The 21973-nt window shown below is 48.4% G+C and overlaps 1 protein-coding gene across 1 annotated transcript in view; it reads left to right on the top strand.

Moving 5' to 3' along the window:
* The first annotated feature begins 1900 nt into the window (after positions 1–1900).
* Positions 1901–21973, top strand: part of LOC139239506 (NACHT, LRR and PYD domains-containing protein 3-like) — a 61994-nt gene continuing 41921 nt past the window's right edge. Inside the window, exons 1-2 of the mRNA XM_070868299.1 lie at positions 1901–1968; positions 2168–2315. The gene's annotated coding sequence lies outside the window, so the exon portion shown is untranslated. The remainder of the gene's footprint in view (positions 1969–2167; positions 2316–21973) is intronic.

Here is a 21973-nt window from a genome sequence, read left to right as displayed (position 1 = left end):
AGGCATTCCTGGCAGTGGGCCTCACAGGGTTATTGCTCGGTCAGCTTCAGTCAATAGTTCACAGCACGACTACCTGATTTCCCATTATGCCTGGGCAGCCATTTTATGTGTGGCCAATTTAAACTTATATGAGTTTAGATATATTCAGCAGGTGCCTACAACACCAGGGACTTGAGCACATAAATCTAGGCAGACAAAGGGAGCGCCGCACTGTCGGAGGGGCGGTACTGAGGGAGCGCTGCACTGTCAGAGGGGCAGTACTGAGGGAGCGCCGCACTGTCGGAGGGGCAGTACTGAGGGAGTACCGCACTGTCGGAGGGGCAGTGCTGAGGGAGTGCCGTACTGTTGGAGGAGCAGTACTGAGGGAGCGCCGCTGGAGATGAGGGAGTTACCTCCGGAGATGAGAGGGTTACCTTATGATGATCGATTGAGTAGACTGGGTCTTTACTCGTTGGAGTTCAGAAGGATGAGGGGTGATCTTACAGAAACATTTAAAATAATGAAAGGGATAGACAAGATAGAGGCAGATAAGTTGTTTCCACTGGTCGGGGAGACTAGAACTAGGGGGCACAGCCTCAAAATACGGAGGAGCCAATTTAAAACCGAGTTGAGAAGGAATTTCTTCTCCCAGAGGGTTGTGAATCTGTGGAATTCTCTGCCCAAGGAAGCAGTTGAGGATAGCTCATTGAATATATTCAAGTCACAGATGGATAGATTTTTAACCAATAAGGGAATTAAGGGTTATGGGGAGCGGGCGAGTAAGTGGAGCTGAGTCCACGGCCAGATCAGCCATGATCTTATTGAATGGCGGAGCAGGCTCAACGGGGCTAGATGGCCGACTCATGTTCCTAATTTTTATGTTCTTATGCACTGTCGGAGGATCAGTACAGAGGGAGCGCCGCACTGTCGGAGGGGCAGTACTGAGGGAGCACCGCACTGTCGGAGGGGCAGTACTGAGGGAGTGCCACACTGTCGGAGGGGCAGTACTGAGGGAGTGCCACACTGTCGGAGGGGCAGTACTGAGGGAGTACCACACTGTCGGAGGGGCAGTACTGAGGGAGTACCGCACTGTCGGAGGGGCAGTACTGAGGGAGTGCCACACTGTCGGAGGGGCAGTACTGAGGGAGTGCCACACTGTCGGAGGGGCAGTACTGAGGGAGTACCGCACTGTCGGAGGGGCAGTACTGAGGGAGCGCCGCACTGTCGGAGGGGCAGTACTGAGGGAGTGCCACACTGTCGGAGGGGCAGTACTGATGGAGTACCGCACTGTCGGAGGGGCAGTACTGAGGGACCACCGCACTGTCGGAGGGTCGACCTTTCGGATGAGACGATAAACCGAGGCTCCGTCTGGCCCCCTCGGGTGCATGTCAAAGATCCCGGGGCCACTATTGGAAGACGAGCGGGAGGTGTCCCCGGTGTCCTGGGGACAATATTTATCCTCAATCCACACAAACAGATGATCCTGGGTTATTATGACAGGGCTGTGCACAGATTGCCTGCCACCTTTCCCACATTAACACACAGAGCACACCCCAGAACTCCCTGAGTGACTGTCAGACTGTGGGACAACCGCTGGTCCTGAAAAGCGCGATACAAATGCAATGTTTACTTTGTAAACTGTCGTTGGGAGTCCGGCGCAGGCGCACTGTGCGGGGCTCTGTGACGTCACGCGCGCGGCCGGGCTCTTGGAGCAGCGGTTGAACCGCCGCAAAGGTTCATACCAGCAGCCACGTGACTCCGCGCGGCGGAACGGCTCTCCCATTGGTCAGAGCCGATGTCAATCCCCGGCGGGTATCCAATGGGAGTGGCGGACTCGCTGAGCGCGCCTCGGCGACCACAGTGCGCATGCTCCGTGCACCTCACCACCCCCGCCCGCCCCGGGACAGTGCGCGGCTTCCTTGGAAAGTTTTGTTGCTGGGGCTCGGTGAGCGGGGCGGCGGTCATCGCTCCCAGGAGCCGGAGCGGAAGGTGCGTGATCTCTCTAGTGTGGGTGGGTGTCCGGGACTGAGGGCCGCGGGATAGAGTGATCAGACAGGGTGCGACCCGGGGATGAAATGTTTTGTGAATTACTCGACAAGTAACTTTGATTTCCGTTAAGCAAGGGGAAAAGTGTCGGTGAGAGTCCACTTCACACGGTCAATATGTGGTGCATTTCCTGCCCTGCCAGATTTAGATCTCCCGGTGAACGGCGGAGTGATTGAGAGCAGGCCACAACTGGAAGTAAACAGGGATCGTGGAATGAGGACCAATAGCAAGATCGTGAGAGCAGCAACCAGACCGACCCCTTCCGATTCATCCATCGATCAGGGAGAAAGGTCAGAGAGAGTCCATTGACCCTCGCGCGGTGGGCGGGGCCGCTGACCCACGAGCTGCTGGGCTCGCGAGTTTAATGCCGCTAAGTTTGAAATCTGGAACCACCTGAGTCCGCGCGCCGCTGCAGCCCGCTGGGGCGGGGCTCTGCGGCGGAGCGGAACTTCGATTGGTGCACGGGGCTGTCAATCTTCCGTGGGCAGCCAGTGGAAGGGGAGGACTCAGCGAGGGTCATTGATGCGGCGCTAGTACGCATGCTCAGTGCCGTCCCGCCCAATCCGAGTCCCCGGATGGTGAGCGGTTTGCTGCAAGCGTCGTTTGGACAATGTGAGTAAACCGGAGGGGGACCGGAGTGATGGTGGGCGGCTGGAGCCAGGGCAGGGCGCTCCGGGGGCGGGCGGCTGGTGCCGGGGCACGAAGCTCCGCGGGTGGGGAGGGTGCGCTCAGTGTCCGGGTTAATTGGCGGCAGCGATACTGTGGGTGAGTGACCGGGGGGAGGTAGGATATAAATCAGAATTCAGACCCAAATGGAAGCGGGTTAATGGCTGCTCCCTTCTCCTTCCTCCGGGGGTGTCTCGCTCCGCAACACAGGGGTGGTCCTCCCACCACTGGGGGCGCTGTAATGTGGTATTGGCCCTCCCGCGCAGACACAGTGACACTCCTGCTGGGAGTGCGGATATCCCGGTGGGTGGGGTTTGCGTGTTGGGCGGGGCCGGTGTGTAAGTGACGGCAGACACACGATGGTTACCCGGGTTACAGGGGCGGGGCACCGAGCTCACAGAAGGCGGGCGGTGACTGTAATATTCACCGGTCCGGTGTCCAGAGCCTCGGCGGCTGTGTCCTGGATCGGCTCCAGCCAGGAACATAAAGCGATGGGCAGTGATTGGAGAGAGTGGAGAAAGTCCCAAAAATGTGAGCCTCCTGGAGAATGAGGAATATGAGGTATATGAGGAATATCTAACTGCGGCATTATTTTTATTTCAATGTTTTGTTTTTACCAGTAACCCCAGGGTAGGTTTACATCACATTCCACTTCACACCGTCAATGTTTGTCTCATTTTCTGCCCGGCCATAATTAGATCTCCCGGTGAGTGGAGGAGCGATTGAGGAAGGTCCACAGCTGGAAGCAACAGGGATTGTAGACTGAGGAACAAGAGGTGAACCAGCTCAGGATTGTGAGAGCACCAACCTGAGGGAACCTTCCGATTCACAGAGATTCCATAGCTGGACTGGGGAGAAAGGTCAGAGAGAGTCCCATTGACTCAGGTACACACTGGTCCTGGGGACTGGGGCGAAAGATCAGAGAGTCCCATTGACTTAGATGCACACAAAGTGGGAGGCCAACCAGGATTGTATTGGAATAGTCAAGTCTATAGTTAATAAAGGCATGGATATACACACCTGACAGGACTCGGATACATTGTGAAACCCCATAAACACCTGGCAGGATCCAGATACACTGTGAAACCCCATACACACCTGGCAGGATCCAGATACACTGAAACCCCATGCACACCTGGCAGGATCCTGATACACTGAAACCCCATACACACCTGGCAGGATCCTGATACACTGTGAAACCCCATACACACCTGGCAGGATCCTGATACACAAACCCCATACACATCTGGCAGGATCTTGATACACTAAAACCCCATACATTCCTGGCAGGATCCTGATACACTGTGAAACCCCATATACACCTGGCAGGATTCTGATACACAAACCCCATACACACCAGCCAGGTTTCCTCTCCTGATCAATGCCCAGTGACCCCTCGGTTATTGTGAGAGGGGAAATCAGCCAGAGTTCCTGCTCCTGCTCACTGGCCCTGGGTTAGAGAGAGAGAGGAAATTAGCCAGGGTTCCTGCTCCTGATCACTTTCTAATGACCCCCTCGGTTAGAGAGAAAGAGGAAATCAGCCAGGATCCCTGCCCCTGATCACTGTCCAGTGAACCCTGGGTTAGATAGAAAGGCGAAATTGGCCAGGGTTCCTGCTCCAGATCACTGCCCAATGATCCCAAGTTTCAGAGACAGGGAAATCAGCCAGAGTCCCTGCTCCTGATCACTGTCTAGTGACCCGTGGGCTAGAGATAGTGGGAGGAAATCAGATAGGGTTCTTGTCCCTGATTACTGCCCAGTGAATCCTGCGTTAGGAGAAGGATATCAGCCAGTGTTCCTGATCCTGATCATTGTCCGGTGATCCCTGGGTTAGAGACCGGAAATCAGCATGTGTTCCAAATCTTCTTCATTGTCCGGTGACCCCTGGGTTGGACAGAGGGGTAATCAGCCAGAGTTCCTGCTGCTGATCACTATCCAGTGACCTCAGTGTTAGAGAGGGAGGGGAAATCAGTCAGGGTTCCTGCTCCTGATCACTGCCAAATGACCCATGGGATAGACAGAAATGGTAAGTCAGCCAGCTTCCGTGCCACTGATCACTGTCCATTGATCCCTGGATTAGAGAAAGAGAAAATCAGCTAGGGTTACTGCTCCTGATCACTGCCCAGTGTACCCCTGGGTTAGACAGAGGGGAAATCAGGCAGGGTTAGAGCTCCTGATCACTGCCCAGTGTACCCCTGGGTTAGAGAAAGGGGAAATCAGGCAAGGTTCCTGCTCCTGATTCCTGTTCAGTGACCACTGGGTTTTTTGGAGAGGGTGAAATCAGCCGGGGTTCCTGCTTCTGATGACTTCCCAGTGAAAATGGATTATAGAGAGAGGGGAAATCAACCAGGGTTCCTGCTCCTGGTCATGATCCACTGACCCCTTTGTTAGTGACGGGAAATGAGCCTGAGTTCCTCCTATGGATCACTGCTTAGTGACACCTCGGTTTTAGATGGGGAAATCAGCCAGAGTTCCTGCTCCTGATCACTGCCCAGTGAACCCAGGGTTAGAGAGAGTGCGAAATTCGCAAGGGTTCCTGCTCATGATCATTTCCAGTGACCCCTGGGTTAGAGATAGAGGGAGGAATTCAGCCATTGAATCCTGGGTTAGAGAGAGGGAGATCAGCCAGGGTTGCTGAATTTGACCGCCGCCCAGTGACAAATGGGTTAGGGAGAGTGGGAAAATCAGCCAGCATTCCTACTCCTATTCAGTGTCCAGTGACCGCTGGGTGAGACAGAGCGGTAATCAGCCAGAATTCCTGCTCCTGATCTTTGTCCAGTGAGCCCTGGGTTAGAGGGGAACACATCCAGTGTTTCTGCACCTGATCACAGCCCAGTGAACCCTGGGTTAGAGTGAGGGAAATTAGTCAGGATTCCTGCTCCTGATCACTGCCCAGTGAAATCTGGTTTAGAGAAAGTGGAAATCAGCCAGTGTCGCTGCTCATGATCACTATCCACTGACTCCTGGTTTAGAGAGAGGGAGATCATCCAGGGTTGCTGTTAAGTCCTAGTTCGGGTGGTCAGCTGCATTCGACAATAATCGAGTCAGATACCTTCAATCTTTACGTCTTTATTGAAGCAGCTTCAGACCTGTTACCAAACTGCCAGCACAGAGTTTACAGATTCCGGGGCAGGCAGACAAAAGGTCTGCCTATCCTCACAGACGCATCCCTTTTATTCTTACAAACCGAAGGAGGTATGGCCTGCTTCATCAATCACAGTGTGTTACTAGGGCTTCATTAATTGACAGCCTGTTTATCTTTAGAACACTTTATGCTTTTACGAGCGGAATAGCCCAGCTTAATCACACGAAGCAAATGTGCACCTTATCAAGTCATGGCCATAAACCCTTGTTTATCAGTAATGGTCACACAAGCTACTTTGTCCACTACTTTCTCACGGGAAACCAAGTCTGTCTGTTCTTATTTTCTTATTGATTCCTAGAACCATTTTATGAACCCTTTCATGATTCTTCCACATACATTCACTTTGCTGCTCCTGATCACTGTCCAGTGACACCTGGTTTAGAGAAAGAGGGGAAATCAGCCAGGGTTCGTGCTCCTGATCATTCTCCAGTGCCCCCTGGGTTAGAGAGAGAGGGGAAATCAGCCAGGGTTCGTGCTCCTGATCTCTATCCAGTGACTCCTGGGTTAGAGAGAGAGAGAGAGATGGGAAATCAGCCAAGATTCCTACTCTTATTCATTGCCCAGTGACCCTGATGTCAGCACAGATATGTTAAGTGAGGTCGTGTCTGACTAACTTGATTGGATTTTTCAAGAAGATAACCAGGAGGGTCGATAAGGGCAAAGTATATGATGTAGTGTATATGGGTTTGATCAAAGCTTTTGATTAGGTCCCACATGGCAGACTGACCACAAAAGTAAAAGATCATTTGATCCAGGTGAAAGTGGTAAGTTGAATCCAAAATTGGTTGAGGCAGGAAGCAAAGAGTAATGGTTGATGGGTGTTTTTTTGACTGGAAGCATATTTCCAGTAGGGTTCTGCCATGCTCAGTACTACGGGCCCAAGTTTCCACATGATTTGCGCCTGATTTTTAGGAGCAACTGGTGGAGAACGGACTATCTTAGAAATCGCAATTCTCCACATTTTTTTTTCTGCAGTTCTAGTCAGATAGAACAGTTCTACTTTGGAACAGAATTTTTTCTTCAAAAAGGGGCGTGTCTGGCCACTGACGCCTGATTTGAAAGTTTCCACAGTGAAAACGTACTCCAAACTAAAGTAGAATGGAGCAAGTGAAGATTTTTGTAGAACTGAAAAAACCTGTTCTACACATTAAAAAATCAGGCGCAGGTTACAAATTAGGCGTCCAGAACGAGGTGGGGGGGGGAAAGGGAACTCATTAAATTCTACAATAAATCCTTATTTATACTTCTACAAATATTATACAAATAAATCCAACCTGAATAAACATTTATAAGCAAAGAAAAGATTAAATAAACCATCTTCCTACCTGTGTGAAAGTGCTTCAGCCAGGGAGAATTCTGCAGCCGTTCATTGCCGCTGAGCGGGTGGGGGGAGAAAGCCGTACGTGCTGCTGAGCGGGAGGGGCGGGGAGGGGGGGGGAAGAGAAAGCCTTTCGTGCCGCTGAGCTGGGTGGCGGGGGGGGGGGTAGAAAGCCGTTCGTACCGCTGGGGGGGGGCAGAGAAAGCCGTTCGTGCTGCTGAGCGGGAGGGAGGGGGGGGGGGGGAGAAAGCGATATGTTGCCAGGGAGGGGAAGGAGACAGTGGGTTGTTGTTGTGGAGGGGAGGGAGGGCAAGGAGACGGCCGTTTGTTGCCGTGGAGGGGAGGGAGGGGAAGGAGACAGCGGCTTGTTGAGGGGAGGGATGGGAAGGAGACAGCCGTTTGTTGCCGTGGAGGGTGGGTGGGGGGAAGGAGACCGTGAGAAGGGTAGCCTCAGTGCTGATGTACTGATAGCAATGTGATTTTATTAAAAAATGTTCAAAAATTAAACAGCTACAAAGAACTACAAAAATGGCCGAGTGCAAATGTTTTTTTTCCACACTGAGCATGCGCGAACGCTCCAACGCGCACGCACAGCGTTGGCGGCAGGAAAAAAACTAATTTAAATAGTACCCGCCCCCTCCCACTTGCAAAATCGGCGTGTGTGTAGGCTCCGCCCCCCTGGGCGCCGCGCCAAACAGACAAGGAGCTGCAAAGCGCTCGAGAATAGCGCGTTTTTTTTTCTGCTCGGAGGGGCGCCCGTTTTTTATCCTGTGGAAACTTGGGCCCTACGTCCCTAGCATTTTGTGTTATACATCAATGAACTTGACTTGAATATTGGGGGCATGTATAAGAAGCTTGCAGATGTAGGGGTGTGATTGGGAGTTTGTTTGTGTACACTATAATATGTGTGTGTGTGTGTAAAACACGATAATAAATGTAAATCTCTCAACTCATCTTCCCCACTTTGTGTGGGTGATGTAAACATAGAAACATAGAAATTAGGTGCAGGAGCAGGCCATTCGGCCCTTGAGCCTGCACCGTCATTCAATAAGATCATGGCTGATCATTCAACCTCAGTACCCCTTGTTTTCTCTCCAAACCCCTTGATCCCTTTGGCTGTAAGGGCCATATCTAACTTCCTTTTGAATATATCTAACAAACTGGCCTCAACAACTTACTGCAGTAGAGAATTCTACAGGTTAACCGCTCTCTGAGTGAAGAAGTTTCTCCTCATCTCGGTCCTAAATGGCTTACCCCTTATTCTTAGACTGTGAGCCCTGGTTCTGGAGCTCCCCAGCAACGGGAACATTCTTCCTGCCTCTCTCCTGTCCAATCCTGTCAGAATTGTATATGTTTCTATGAGATCCACTCTCATTCTTCTAAACTCCAGTGGATATAACCCCAGTTGATCCAGTCTCTCCTCATATGTCAGTCCTGCCATCCCAGGAATCAATCTAGTGAACCTTCGCTGTACTCCCTCAATAGCAAGAACGTCCTTCCTCAGATTAGGGTACCAAAACTGAACCCAATATTCCAGGTGTGGCCTCACCAAGGCTCTACAACTGCAGCAAGACTTCCCTGCTCCTATACTCAAATTCTCTAACTATGAAGGCCAACATGCCATTTGCCACCTTCACTGCTTGCTGTACCTGCATGCCAAACTTCAATGACTGATGTACCATGACAGCAAGGTCTCGATGCACATCCCCTTTTCCTAACCTGTCACCATTCAGATAATATACTGTGTTCCTGTTTTTGACACCGAAGTGGATAACCTCACATTTATCCACATTATACTGCATCTGCCATGCATTTGCCCACTCACCTAACCTGTCCAAGTCACCCTGCAGTCTCTTAGCATCCTCCTCATAGCTCACACCGCTACCCAGCTTAGTGTCATCGGCATACTTGGAGATATTACATTCAGTTCCTTATAATATGGATAAATGTGAGGTTATCCACTTTGGTGGTAAAAACAGAGAGACAGACTATTATCTGAATGGTGACAGATTAGGAAAAGGGAAGGTGCAATGAGACCTGGGTGTCATGGTACATCAGTCATTGAAGGTTGGCATGCAGGTACAGCAGGCGGTTAAGAAAGCAAATGGCATGTTGGCCTTCATAGCGAGGGGATTTGAGTACAGGGGCAGGGAGGTGTTGCTACAGTTGTACAGGGCCTTGGTGAGGCCACACCTGGAGTATTGTGTACAGTTTTGGTCTCCTAACTTGAGGAAGGACATTCTTGCTATTGAGGGAGTGCAGCGAAGATTCACCAGACTGATTCCCGGGATGGTGGGACTGACCTATCAAGAAAGACTGGATCAACTGGGCTTGTATTCACTGGAGTTCAGAAGAATGAGAGGGGACCTCATGGAAACGTTTAAAATTCTGACGGGTTTAGACAGGTTAGATGCAGGAAGAATGTTCCCAATGTTGGGGAAGTCCAGAACCAGGGGTCACAGTCTAAGGATAAGGGGTAAGCCATTTAGGACCGAGATGAGGAGAATCTTCTTCACCCAGAGAGTGGTGAACCTGTGGAATTCTCTACCACAGAAAGTAGTTGAGGCCAATTCACTAAATATATTCAAAAGGGAGTTAGATGAAGTCCTTACTACTCGGGGGATCAAGGGGTATGGCGAGAAAGCAGGAAGGGGGTACTGAAGTTTCATGTTCAGCCATGAACTCATTGAATGGCGGTGCAGGCTAGAAGGGCTGAATGGTCTGCTCCTGCATCTATTATCTATGTTTCTATGTTTCATCTAAATCATTGATGTATATTGTAAATAGCTGGGATCCCAGCACTGAACCCTGCGGCACCCCACTGGTCACTGGCTGCCATACTCTGCTTCCTCTCTGCCAACCAGTTCTCTATCCACGTCAATACATTACCCCCAATATCATGTGCTTTAATTTTGCTCACTAATCTCTTGTGTGGGACTTTGTCAAAAGCCTGTTGAAAGTCCAATACACCACTTCCACTTGTCCACTCTACTAGTTACATCCTTAAAAAATTCTAGAAGATTTGTCAAGCATGATTTCCCTTTCATAAATCCATGCTGACTTGGACTGATCCTGTCACTGCTTTCCAAATGTGCTGCTATTTCATCTTTAATAATTGATTCCAACATTTTCCCCACCACCGATGTCAGGCTAACCGGTCGAAAATTCCCCGTTTTCTCTCTCCCTCCTTTTTTAAAAAGTGGTGTTACATTAGCTACCCTCCAGTCCATAGGAACTGATCGAGTCAATAGAATGTTGGAAAATGATCACCAATGCATTCACTATTTCTAGGGCCACTTCCTTAAGTACTCTGGGATGCAGACTATCAGCCCCTGGGGATTTATCGACCTTCAATCCCATCAATTTCCCTAACACATTTTCCTGACTAATGAGGATTTCCTATAGTTCCTTCTTTTCGCTAGACCCCTCGAACCCCTAGTATTTCCTTAGTGAAGACAGATCCAAAGTGTTTGTTCAATTGGTCTGCCATTTCTTTGTTCCCCATTATAAATTCACCTGATTCTGTCTGCAAAGGCCCTACATTGGTCTTCACTAATCTTTTTCTGTTCACGTATCTATAGAAGCTTTTGCAGTCAGTTTTTATGTTCCCTGCAAGCTTCCTCTCATACTTTATTTTCCCCCTAATTAGACCCTTTGACATTCTCTGCTGAATTCTAAATTTCTCCCAGTCCTCAGGTTTGCTGTTTTTTCTCGCCAATTTATATGCCTCTTCCTTGGATTTAATACTATCCCTAATTTCCCTTATTAGCCACGGTTGAGCCAGCTTCCCCTTTTTATTTTTACTCCAGACAGGGATGTACAATTGTTGAAGTTCATCCATGTAATCTATAAATATCTGCCATTGCGTATCCACTGTCAACCCTTTAAGTATCATTTGCCAGTCTATCCTTGCCAATTCATATCTCATACCATCGATGTTACCTTTCCTTAAGTTCAGGACCCTATACTCTGAATTAACACTGTCACTCTCCATCTTAATAAAGAATTCTACCATGTTATGGTCACTCTTCACCAGGGGGCCTCGCACAACAAGATTGCTAATTAGTCCCCTCTCATTACACAACACCCAGTCTAGAATGGCCAGCTCTCTAGTTGGTTCATCGACATATTGGTCGAGAAAGCCATCCCTAATACACTCCAAGAAATCCTCCTCCACCGCATTGCTACCAACTTGGTTAACCCAATCTATATGTAGATTAAATTCGCCCATGATAATTGCTGTACCTTTATTGCACGCATCCCTAATTTCTTGTTTGATGCCATCCCCAACCTCACTACTACAGTTTGGTGGTCTGTACTTAACTCCCACTAGCATTTTCTGCCCTTTGGTATTCCGCAGCTCTACCCATACCGATTCCACATCACCCAAGCTAATGTCCTTTTTTACTATTGCGTTAATTTCCTCTTTAACCAGCAACGCTACCCTACCTCCTTTTCCTTTCTGTCTCTCCTTCCTGAATGTTGAATACCCCTGAATGTTGAGTTCCCAGCCTTGGTCACCCTGGAACCATGACTCCGTAATCCCAATTATATCATAATCGTTAATAGCTGCCTGCGCAGTTAATTCATCCACCTTATTACGAATACTCCTCGCATTGAGGCACAGAGCCTTCAGGCTTGTCTTTTTAACACTTTGTCCCTTTAAACTTTTGCTGTAATGTGGCCCTGTTTGATTTTTGCCTTGGGTTTCTCTGCCCTCCACTTTTACTATTCTCCTTTCTATCTTTTGCTTCTGACCCCAATTTATTTCCCTCTTTCTCCCTGCATAGGTTCCCATCCCCCTGCCATATTAGTTTAACCCCTCCCCAACAGCACTAGCAAACACTCCCCCCAGGACATTGGTTCTGGTCCTGCCCAGGTGCAGACCATCCAGTATGTACTGGACCCACCTCCCCCAGAACCGGTTCCAATGTCCCAGGAATTTGAATCCCTCCCCCTTGCACCACTCCTCAAGCCATCTATTCATCTGAGCTATCCTGCGATTCCTATTCTGACTAGCACGTGGCACTGGTAGCAATCTTGAGATTACTACCTTTGAGGTCCTACTTTTTAATTTAACTCCTAGCTCCCTAAATTCAGCTTGTAGGACCTCATCCTGCTTTTTACCTTTGTAGTGGTGTGAGGAGGTGTATAATACACATTGTGGGCCACCCCAGCCTGCGAGAGAACACCACCGCCGGTCGGGAGTATAAGAGCTGGAACATGCCACTGCAGCTTCCAGCGCGAGCCGCTCCAAGTGTGCGACGGCTTCGAGATGGGCGACGGGTAACGTTATCACAACACAGGTCGCCCTTTGGAGCGTGGGCAGGAGCATCGGCTGGGCGCTGTTAATGCAGTGGAGCGGGAAAGTCGTGGCAGACTTGCAACGAGTGATCGGGGCGCAGGAGCGATGAGGGATCGTGGCAGAGATTTGATGGGTAATCGTGATGGAGGTTCTGAGAATGTTTGCGGCGGAAGAGCGGTGAGGGATCGTGGCGGAGATGCGGCGAAGATTTATGGCGGAGGAACAGCGAGAGATCGTGGCGGAGGTGCAGCACATGAGTGTACGGGGCACGGGAGTGCCGAGGGCCATGGGGCAGCACGGGGCCAGCCCACACTGATATGTCTGCGCACTTCGTGCTTGCAGCAGAGCTGATCTCCAGTCGTCCTGGTTCACCCGTGCCACTGGATAAACGTAGAGCTCTGCCAAGCCCGTGTGGTGGCTGATGTGAAACGGTCACCACACGTTTTTTAAAAAAAAAATCCATGCACAGAGGCCTTCCACTTCCTCAATTGGAGTTCAGGACGGGAACATCGGGTCCTTCATTGAAACATCTGTGAACCCATGTGGAAGCAAGTCATCCTCGTTCAAGGGACTGCCTATGATGATAACACACTGTGTATCTGTAATACACTACAATAGATGTGAGTTTCTCACATCCGGCCCCCCCCCCCCCACTGTGTGAGTGTGGGTGATGTGTGGGTAGGGGTATGTGTATAACACACTGTATATCTGACACACTAAGGTGTGCGTCTCTCACCTTTCCATCTTCGAGTGCGTGATGTAGGGGTGTAGGGATATGTAACACATTGTATATCTATAACACACTATGGTAGGGGAATCTGTCACTTTCCCCTCTCCTCCCCTCCCGCACCCCACCGCACCCCACCACCCAACTGCCTGTGTGTGTGATGTAGGGGTGTGAGGGGGTGTAGGGGAATGTGTATAACACACTGTATATCTATAACACACCACAATAGATGGGAATCACTCAACTCCTCCTCTGTGTGTGGGTATGCGGGGGTGTAGAGTTATGTGTATGTTGTGTATGCAATAACTTGTTAGACTGAGTACTGTTAACTTCAAAATGTATAACCTTGGCTCTGCTTTAAGGCCCAAAGTGAGGAATATACAAAAAGGCTGGTCTTTTATACTTGGGCTGCACCATGTGCGTGCAGCCCAATGGCCTCCAGCAGTGACGACATCGAGTGGCAATCGTGCATACATGACAATACACCCCTCTAAGATGTTAGCACAGTCTTTTACAAATTGAGACGGTCCGGTGTTTTACGCTCCTGGATTGTCTTCTCAGTTCGACCCCACCTTGGGTGAGTGTTCAGAGTCTGTTGCGACTGGGGACTGGGTAGCCGATCTGGGGGGAGTGGTCATGTTGGGGTTAGAAAGGCCTGATTCATTGATCATGTCAGTGATTTGAAAGTCCAGTTTCATTGATAACCGCGGAGTCCTCTAATGCTTGGGGGTAGGTTGGTTGGTCATCGATTGTCTCTTCTTCAGACTGTTCCGGTTCATCTGTGTGTTGCAGCTTTGTCTCATTCATATGCTCCCTGCATGTTTGCCCATTTTTGAGCCTGACGATAAAAACTCTGTTGCCCTCCTTGGCCATGACCATACCGGCGATCCACTTGGGACTCTGACCATAATTGAGTACATATACAGGATTATTTACAGCAATGTCACATGACGCAGAGGCACGATCATGATACCCTTGCTGACTTTGTTGTCTGTATTCAACATGATTGCTCAAGTCAGGGTGTACAAGTGAGAGCTTTGTCTTGAGATCTCTCCATCATAAGTTCAGCAGGAGAAACCCCGGTAAGCGTTTGGGGTCTTGTCTTGTAACTGAGCAATATGCATGACAAGCAAGTCTGCAGGGATCCTTGAGTGACCCGTTTCATACTCTGCTTGATGATTTGGACCGCACGTTCTGCTTGACCATTGGATGCGGGTTTGAAAGATGCTCATCTTACATGTTTGATACCATTAAGTTTCATGAACTCGTGAAACTCCTGACTGGTGAAGCACGACTACAGACTCAACGGTGATTCCGCTGTTGCCTTGCTGAGTTGCATGCAAGTGTTGCACTGGTGCACACACAATTCCAGCTCAGAATCAATTCCAGGCCACAATACATGAGACCTGGCAATGATTTTCATCATTACACTGCCGGGATGTGTGCTAAGTAGCTCATGTTCAAATTTCTCACTGCCTTTCTTGGGCATAACAACACGATTGCCGCACAGTATACAATCTGACTGACTAGACTGTTCGTGTTTGTGACGGATGTAGGGTTTTGGCCTCATCGCACATTTGCTTAGGTATGGCAGACCAATCACCTTTGAGGATGCAACTTTTAACAACCGACAGTATTGCGTCCTGGCTGGTCCAGGTCTTAACTTGTTGGGCTGTGACAGGGGTTTCTTCACTTTCATGACTAATAATAGGTCCTCCGGTTATGGCGTTCCCACCTCCGGTGTGGGCAACAGCAGATGGCTCAATGCATCGGCACAATTCTCAGTACCAAGTCTATGGCGAATGACACAATCATAAGCAGATAATTAGCTTTGTCACATTCTGAGGCTTGTGTGCATTTTAGATGGCTTTGCTTTTCGCGTCCATGAGTCTGATGCCGTCAGCAGCGATTTTCCTCCCCAGGAATTCGACCTCCGGTGCCATGAAGACGCACTTCGAGCGTTTCAGTCTGAGTCCCACTTTGTCCAGACGATGTAGAACCTCTTCTAGGTTGTTCAGATGTTCCGCAGCATCAAGACCTGTGACCAGGAAGTCATCTTGGAACACGACGGTACTGGGAACGGACGTCAGTTGGCTTCCCATATTCCTCGGAAATATGGATGCAGCCAAGCGAATTTAAAAGGGCACCTGTGATAAATAAATGCGTATTGATGCACATAGGTCTCCGACTTCTCGAACAGCTCCTGTGTCGTGTAGGCCGACGTCAAGTCCAGCTTGGTGAACGACTTCCCCCCGGCTATCATTGCAAACAAATCATCCGCCTTCGGTAGCGGGTACTGAGCCTGTTCTGAAACCCTGTTGATAGCAGTCTTGTGGTCTCCACAAATCCTGAATGTGCCATCACCTTTCAGCACCGGAAGAATGAGGCTGGCCCATTCATTGAATTCGACCGGTGATATAATCCCTTCACGTTGGAGTCTGTACAGTTTGATTTCAACCTTCTCCCTCCTTATATACGGAACTTCCCGAGCTTTATAATGGATGGGTCTTGCATCCATGTCCACGTGGATCTGCACCGTGGCTCCCGTGAAACGGCGAGGGGAACTTGCTCAGTACTTGAGCACATGTATCATCTTTCGACGACAATGCTTTGATGACATTTAGAGACCGCATGGATGAACAATAACATTTGTACATTCCTGTCTGGCGTAAAAATAAAAAAGGGAAGGTGGCTCAACCGTGGCTATCAAGGGAAATCAGGGATCGTATTAAAGCCAAGGAAGTGGCATACAAATTGGCCAGAAATAGCAGTGAACCCGGGGACTGGGAGAAATTTGGAACTCAGCAGAGGAGGACAAAGGGTTTGATTAGGGCAGGGAAAATGGAGTACGAGAAGAAGCTTGCAGGGAACATTAAGACGGATTGCAAAAGTTTCTATAGATATGTAAAGAGAAAAAGGTTGGTGAAGACAAACGTAGGTCCCCTGCAGTCAGAATCAGGGGAAGTCATAACGGGGAGCAAAGAAATGGCAGACCAATTGAACAAGTACTTTGGTTCAGTATTCACTAAGAAGGACACAAACAACCTTCCGGATATAAAAGGGGTCAGAGGGTCTAGTAAGAAGGAGGAACTGAGGAAATCTTTATTAGTCGGGAAATTGTGTTGGGGAAATTGATGGGATTGAAGGCCGATAAATCCCCAGGGCCTGATGGACTGCATCCTAGAGTACTTAAGGAGGTGGCCTTGGAAATAGCGGATGCATTGACAGTCATTTTCCAACATTCCATTGACTCTGGATCAGTTCCTGTTGAGTGGAGAGTAGCCAATGGAACCCCACTTTTTAAAAAAGGAGGGAGAGAGAAAACAGGGAATTATAGACCGGTCAGCCTGACCTCAGTAGTGGGTAAAATGATGGAATCAATTATTAAGGATGTCACAGCAGCGCATTTGGAAAGAGGTGACATGATAGGTCCAAGTCAGCATGGATTTGTGAAAGGGAAATCATGCTTGACAAATCTTCTGGAATTTTTTGAGGATGTTTCCAGTAGAGTGGACAAGGGAGAACCAGTTGATGTGGTATATTTGGACTTTCAGAAGGCTTTCGACAAGGTCCCACACAAGAGATTAATGTGCAAAGTTAAAGCACGTGGGATTGGGGGTAGTGTGCTGACATGGATTGAGAACTGGTTGTCAGACAGGAAGCAAAGAGTAGGAGTAAATGGGTACTTTTCAGAATGGCCGGCAGTGACTAGTGGGGTACCGCAAGGTTCTGTGCTGGGGCCCCAGCTGTTTACACTGTACATTAATGATTTAGACGAGGGGATTAAATGTAGTATCTCCAAATTTGCAGATGACACTAAGTTGGGTGGCAGTGTGAGCTGCGAGGAGGATGCTATGAGGCTGCAGAGTGACTTGGATAGGTTAGGTGAGTGGGCAAATGCATGGCAGATGAAGTATAATGTGGATAAATGTGAGGTTATCCACTTTGGTGGTAAAAACAGAGAGACAGACTATTATCTGAATGGTGACAGATTAGCAAAAGGGGAGGTGCAACGAGATCTGGGTGTCATGGTACATCAGTCATTGAAGGTTGGCATGCAGGTACAGCAGGCGGTTAAGAAAGCAAATGGCATGTTGGCCTTCATAGCGAGGGGATTTGAGTACAGGGGCAGGGAGGTGTTGCTACAGTTGTACAGGGTCTTGGTGAGGCCACACCTGGATTATTGTGTACAGTTTTGGTCTCCTAACTTGAGGAAGGACATTCTTGCTATTGAGGGAGTGCAGCAAAGGTTCACCAGACTGATTCCCGGGATGGTGGGACTGACCTATCAAGAAAGACTGGATCAACTAGGCTTATATTCACTGGAGTTCAGAAGAATGAGAGGGGACCTCATAGAAACGTTTAAAATTCTGACGGGTTTAGACAGGTTAGATGCAGGAAGAATGTTCCCAATGTTGGGAAGTCCAGAACCAGAGGTCACAGTGTAATGATAAGTGGTAAGCCATTTAGGACCAAGATGAGGAGAAACTTCTTCACCGAGAGTGGTGAACCTGTGGAATTCTCTACCACAGAAAGTAGTTGAGGCCAATTCACTAAATATATTCAAAAGGGAGTTAGATGAAGTCCTTACTACTAGGGGGATCAAGGGGTATGGCGAGAAAGCGGGAAGTGGGTACTGAGGTTGCATGTTCAGCCATGAACTCATTGAATGGCGGTGCAGGCTAGAAGTGCCGAATGGCCTACTACTGCACCTATTTTCTATGTTTCTATGTCGTTCCAATTGCATTAAATTTTTTCTAGCCAGTTCCTGACGAATAGCGTTGGACCATTGCCTGGGACAATCTGTGGCGGTAACTCGTAAACTGTACCGTCATATGACACATTAATTGTAGCACTGCCAATCACTGTTATGAATTTTTTTGTCTACGTACACAACTTGGCATTGACTGGACTCAGCCTCGGCCTCATAGCCTTTGTATTCCACAACTTGTCGACTGCCCTCTGGCTTATTATTGATTGACTCGCACCCATGTCCAGTTCCATCGATACCGGCACCCCATTAAATTTCACATTGATCATTATCGGTTGGCTCTTAGTTAGGAACGAGTACATTCCATACACTTCCTCCTCTGTTATCTCTGCATATCCGGATCAGCGCTAGACTGTTCATCATCCTCCACGTGGTGTGACGCGGCACGCTTGCTTAATTGCGGACACTCACTGGAGATGCCCACTATCAAACAGCCTTTGCACATATATTGCTTGAATCGACACCGATGGTGCCGGCGATTTCCGCTACAACACCAACAAGGTGAAATCGGATACATTCCCATTGGCAGACTTTGGGCAGCCACAGGTTTCGCGTACGCAGCCAGATAGGCCCTGCCATGTGCCACTCTGCCGAACGCCGAATCAATCACGTTTACAGTACTTGCCGAGCTGCGATTTTTCGAAGATATCTGCCTTAAGCTTTTGTCCGTCATCATGCATGACTGAGCGATCGTGATAGCTCTGTTGAAATCGAATATCTCCACCACCAGTAGTTTGAGCAGGATCACCTCGTGGTTGATGCCAATTAAAAAGAAGTCCCCCAGCATGTCTGCCAACGCAGTACCGAACTTACACAATCCAGCTCGACGTCTCAGGTCAGCAACGCATTCCGCCAAGTTCTGGCTCTCCAAGTGAATGTGCATGTAAAGCCTTTATCAGAGATGATGAAAATGCCTTCATCTGGCTTGAGGTGGTCATGCACCAGGGTACACAATTCTTCATAATTCTTTTATTTTTTGCAGGCAAGAGCAGCTTCTTTATCAGTTCATAAATTTTTGGGCCACAGACCATGAGAGGACCGCTTGAAGCCGCTCTGTGCCTCCTTCACCCACCATGTTGTTGGCCATAAAGTTCTGGTTTAAACGGGCTACAAAGTCTTCCCAATTTTCTCCTTCCACGAATCGCTCCAAAAATCCAATTGTGCTCATTCTTGCATGCAAGGGTTCTTGTTACCTCGTCGCCAAATGTTGTGTAGCAATAACTTGTTAGACTGAGTACTGTTAACTTCAAAAGATATAACCTTGACTCTGCTTTGTTAAGGCACAAAGTGAGGAATATACGAAATGGCTGGCCTTTTATACTTGTGACGCCACCTAGTGGCAAATGTACATACGAGTGTGTATAACACACTGTATATCTATAACACACTACAATAGATGGTCATATCTCACCTCCTCTCCCTCTGTGTGTGTGTGTGTGTGTGTGTGTGTGTGTGTGTGTGTGGTTGATGTAGAGGTGTCGGGGTATGTGTATAACACACCATATATCTAACACACTATAATAGATGGGAATATCTCTCTTTCCCCTCTCTTCACCCCCCCAGCCATGGCTGACGTTTGGGGGTGTGAGCTGGTGGTCCTGGGGAGACAGTTCAAAAGACTCCTATTGACACACACACACTGCTCCTGGGGTCTGGGGAGAAAGGTCAGAGAGAGTCCCATTGACTCAGATACACACTGGACCTGTGGACAGTACACAAAGGTTAAAAGTTAGGGCAGGAAATGTTGAAAATGAGACTGGCAGTGTCTGACCACCAAAGAACCAGCACGGTGGGGCGAATGGCCTCCTTCTCTGTTGTACAATTGTGTGATTATATGATAATACATTGACTTTGCAATACTGCTGGCGACACTTGTCCACTGGCGAGACACATCAGTAAATCGCGCTTGGGCTGCCCATGGTTAATTTATCATTTACTACCCGCTGAGGAACAAAGAGTCAGAGGTCGATTTCATCGCAACAGAGAATGATCCAGCACAGAAGGCCCATGGAGCCTGTGCCTGAACTTTAAAAGGGTCGTCCAATTAGTCTCACTCCCCTGCTCAGTGCGCTGAGCCCTACAATTGGCTCCCCTTCAATTATTTTTCCAATTCCCTTTCAAAAGGTACTATTGCATCTGCTTCTCCCACACTTTCAGGCACTGCATTCCGGTCACATGCCATTAACCGACTGTTTTAATGAAAGGACCTGGTGGTGCCGGGGAAACGAATACTTGCGCTCCGATGCCTGGATGTGCAGCTCAGTGCAGAGGCCCATGTATTCCGGGAGGTACAGGCATCCTTGGATCACATGGATCTGGACCAACAATCGCAATGTAGTATTCCCATTCACAGTAATGGGAGCGCCAGGCTCCCGTTACAATCAGGACATCCCTAAAATCAAATAAAATCTCATCATAACTGAATAAGAACACTTTAAAAAAAGATTCAAGTAGTCTTTTATTTGCTTGCAAGGAAGCATCAAGTCTGCAGTCAACCTGTTGCTGAGCTGTCCTTACTTGTTCTCCCTCAACAAAGAACAGTCGGTTTTTATACAGTTCCTCGGCCTGTAACGGCCGGACATTCAATACTTGAGACATACATTGATTTGAATCGTCAAAACCATTGTCACTGAAAGTAAAGGTATGATCCTGACCACGCCTGTCTCCAGTACTTTTCCATAAACCTCACTGAATCCCAAAAGTTGATCAGCACATTGGAATGTTATCTTATATCTCTTGCCTTGACCAGATGGAGTTTTTCTAATGAGTCACTTTTGCCCCGTTGCACTGTTTAGTAGCCCCTCTGGATTTCCTGTGGTTCAACAGTTTGGCCTCCTGTGCATCACTTCTCTGCATTACATTTCACCTGCCATGTGTCTGCCCATTTCACCGCAGTGTCGATGTTCTCCTGAAGTCCTCTGCTATCCTGCTCATGGTTGACAACTTTTACTAGTTTCGTGTCATCTACAAACTTTGAAATGATGCCCTGCATACCCAAGTCCAGGTCATTAATATATCAAACAGAGCAGTGTTTCAAATACCCTCCCTGGGGACACCACTGTATACTTCGATCCAGTGTGAAAAATATCGGTTCACAACTACAATCTGCTTTCTGTTCCATCGTCAGTGTATTATCCACGCTGACATTAATATCATTGGCTTCAATGTAGTTAACCAATCTATTATGTGATACTTTATCAAACGCCTTCTGAAAGTCCATATATATATAACATCAACTTCACAACCTTCATCATCAAATTTCAGAGATTAACTCATTCAAGTCAGCCAGACTTCATCTGCCTTTTAAAAAAAAAAATCCATTTTGCTTGTCGCTAATTAACCCATGTTCTTCCAAGTGACAATTAATTTTGTTTTGGATTTTTGTCCCGAGAGGTTTCCTCAACACCGATGTTGGGCTGAGTCGCCTGTAGTTATTTGGTTTACCCATCTCCCTTTTTGAAGAGAGAAGTAACATTTGCAACTCTTCAGTCCTCTGGCATATCCAAGGATTGGAAGATTGTGGCAGAGCGGGTGACTTTTCTACTTTGAGCTCTCAGCATTTTCTACCTCCTCTTAATGTATTTATTTCTATACTACCTCCTCCTTTACTGTCACATTGACAGCATCCTCTTTAGTGAATACAGATGCAAAGTATTAATTTAGTACCCCAGCCTGTTCTCAGCTTCCATAAGATGATTGCCTTTTTGTCCTTACTCGGCCCCAACCTTTCCTTTTCCAAATCCGTGCCTATCTTTCCTGAAACTCCATGTTTGAATACCTTCGATCCAGTTTCCACCCCTGCCATCGTACTGAATCGGCTCTCATGAAAGTCACATCCTTTGTGACTGAGACAAAGGCAAATTATCCCCCCTTGTCCTTCTGGACCTGTCTGCAGCCTTTGACACGGTTCACCACTCCATCCTCCTCCAATGCCTCTCCACCGTCGTCCTGTTGGGTAGGAATGCACTCACCTGGTTCTATTCTTAACTCTAGAATCAGAGGTATTAAATCACCTG

Source organism: Pristiophorus japonicus, chromosome 27, assembly GCF_044704955.1.
Source record: "Pristiophorus japonicus isolate sPriJap1 chromosome 27, sPriJap1.hap1, whole genome shotgun sequence".
Taxonomy (NCBI): domain Eukaryota; kingdom Metazoa; phylum Chordata; class Chondrichthyes; family Pristiophoridae; genus Pristiophorus; species Pristiophorus japonicus.
This window is presented reverse-complemented; position numbering and strand designations above follow the sequence as displayed.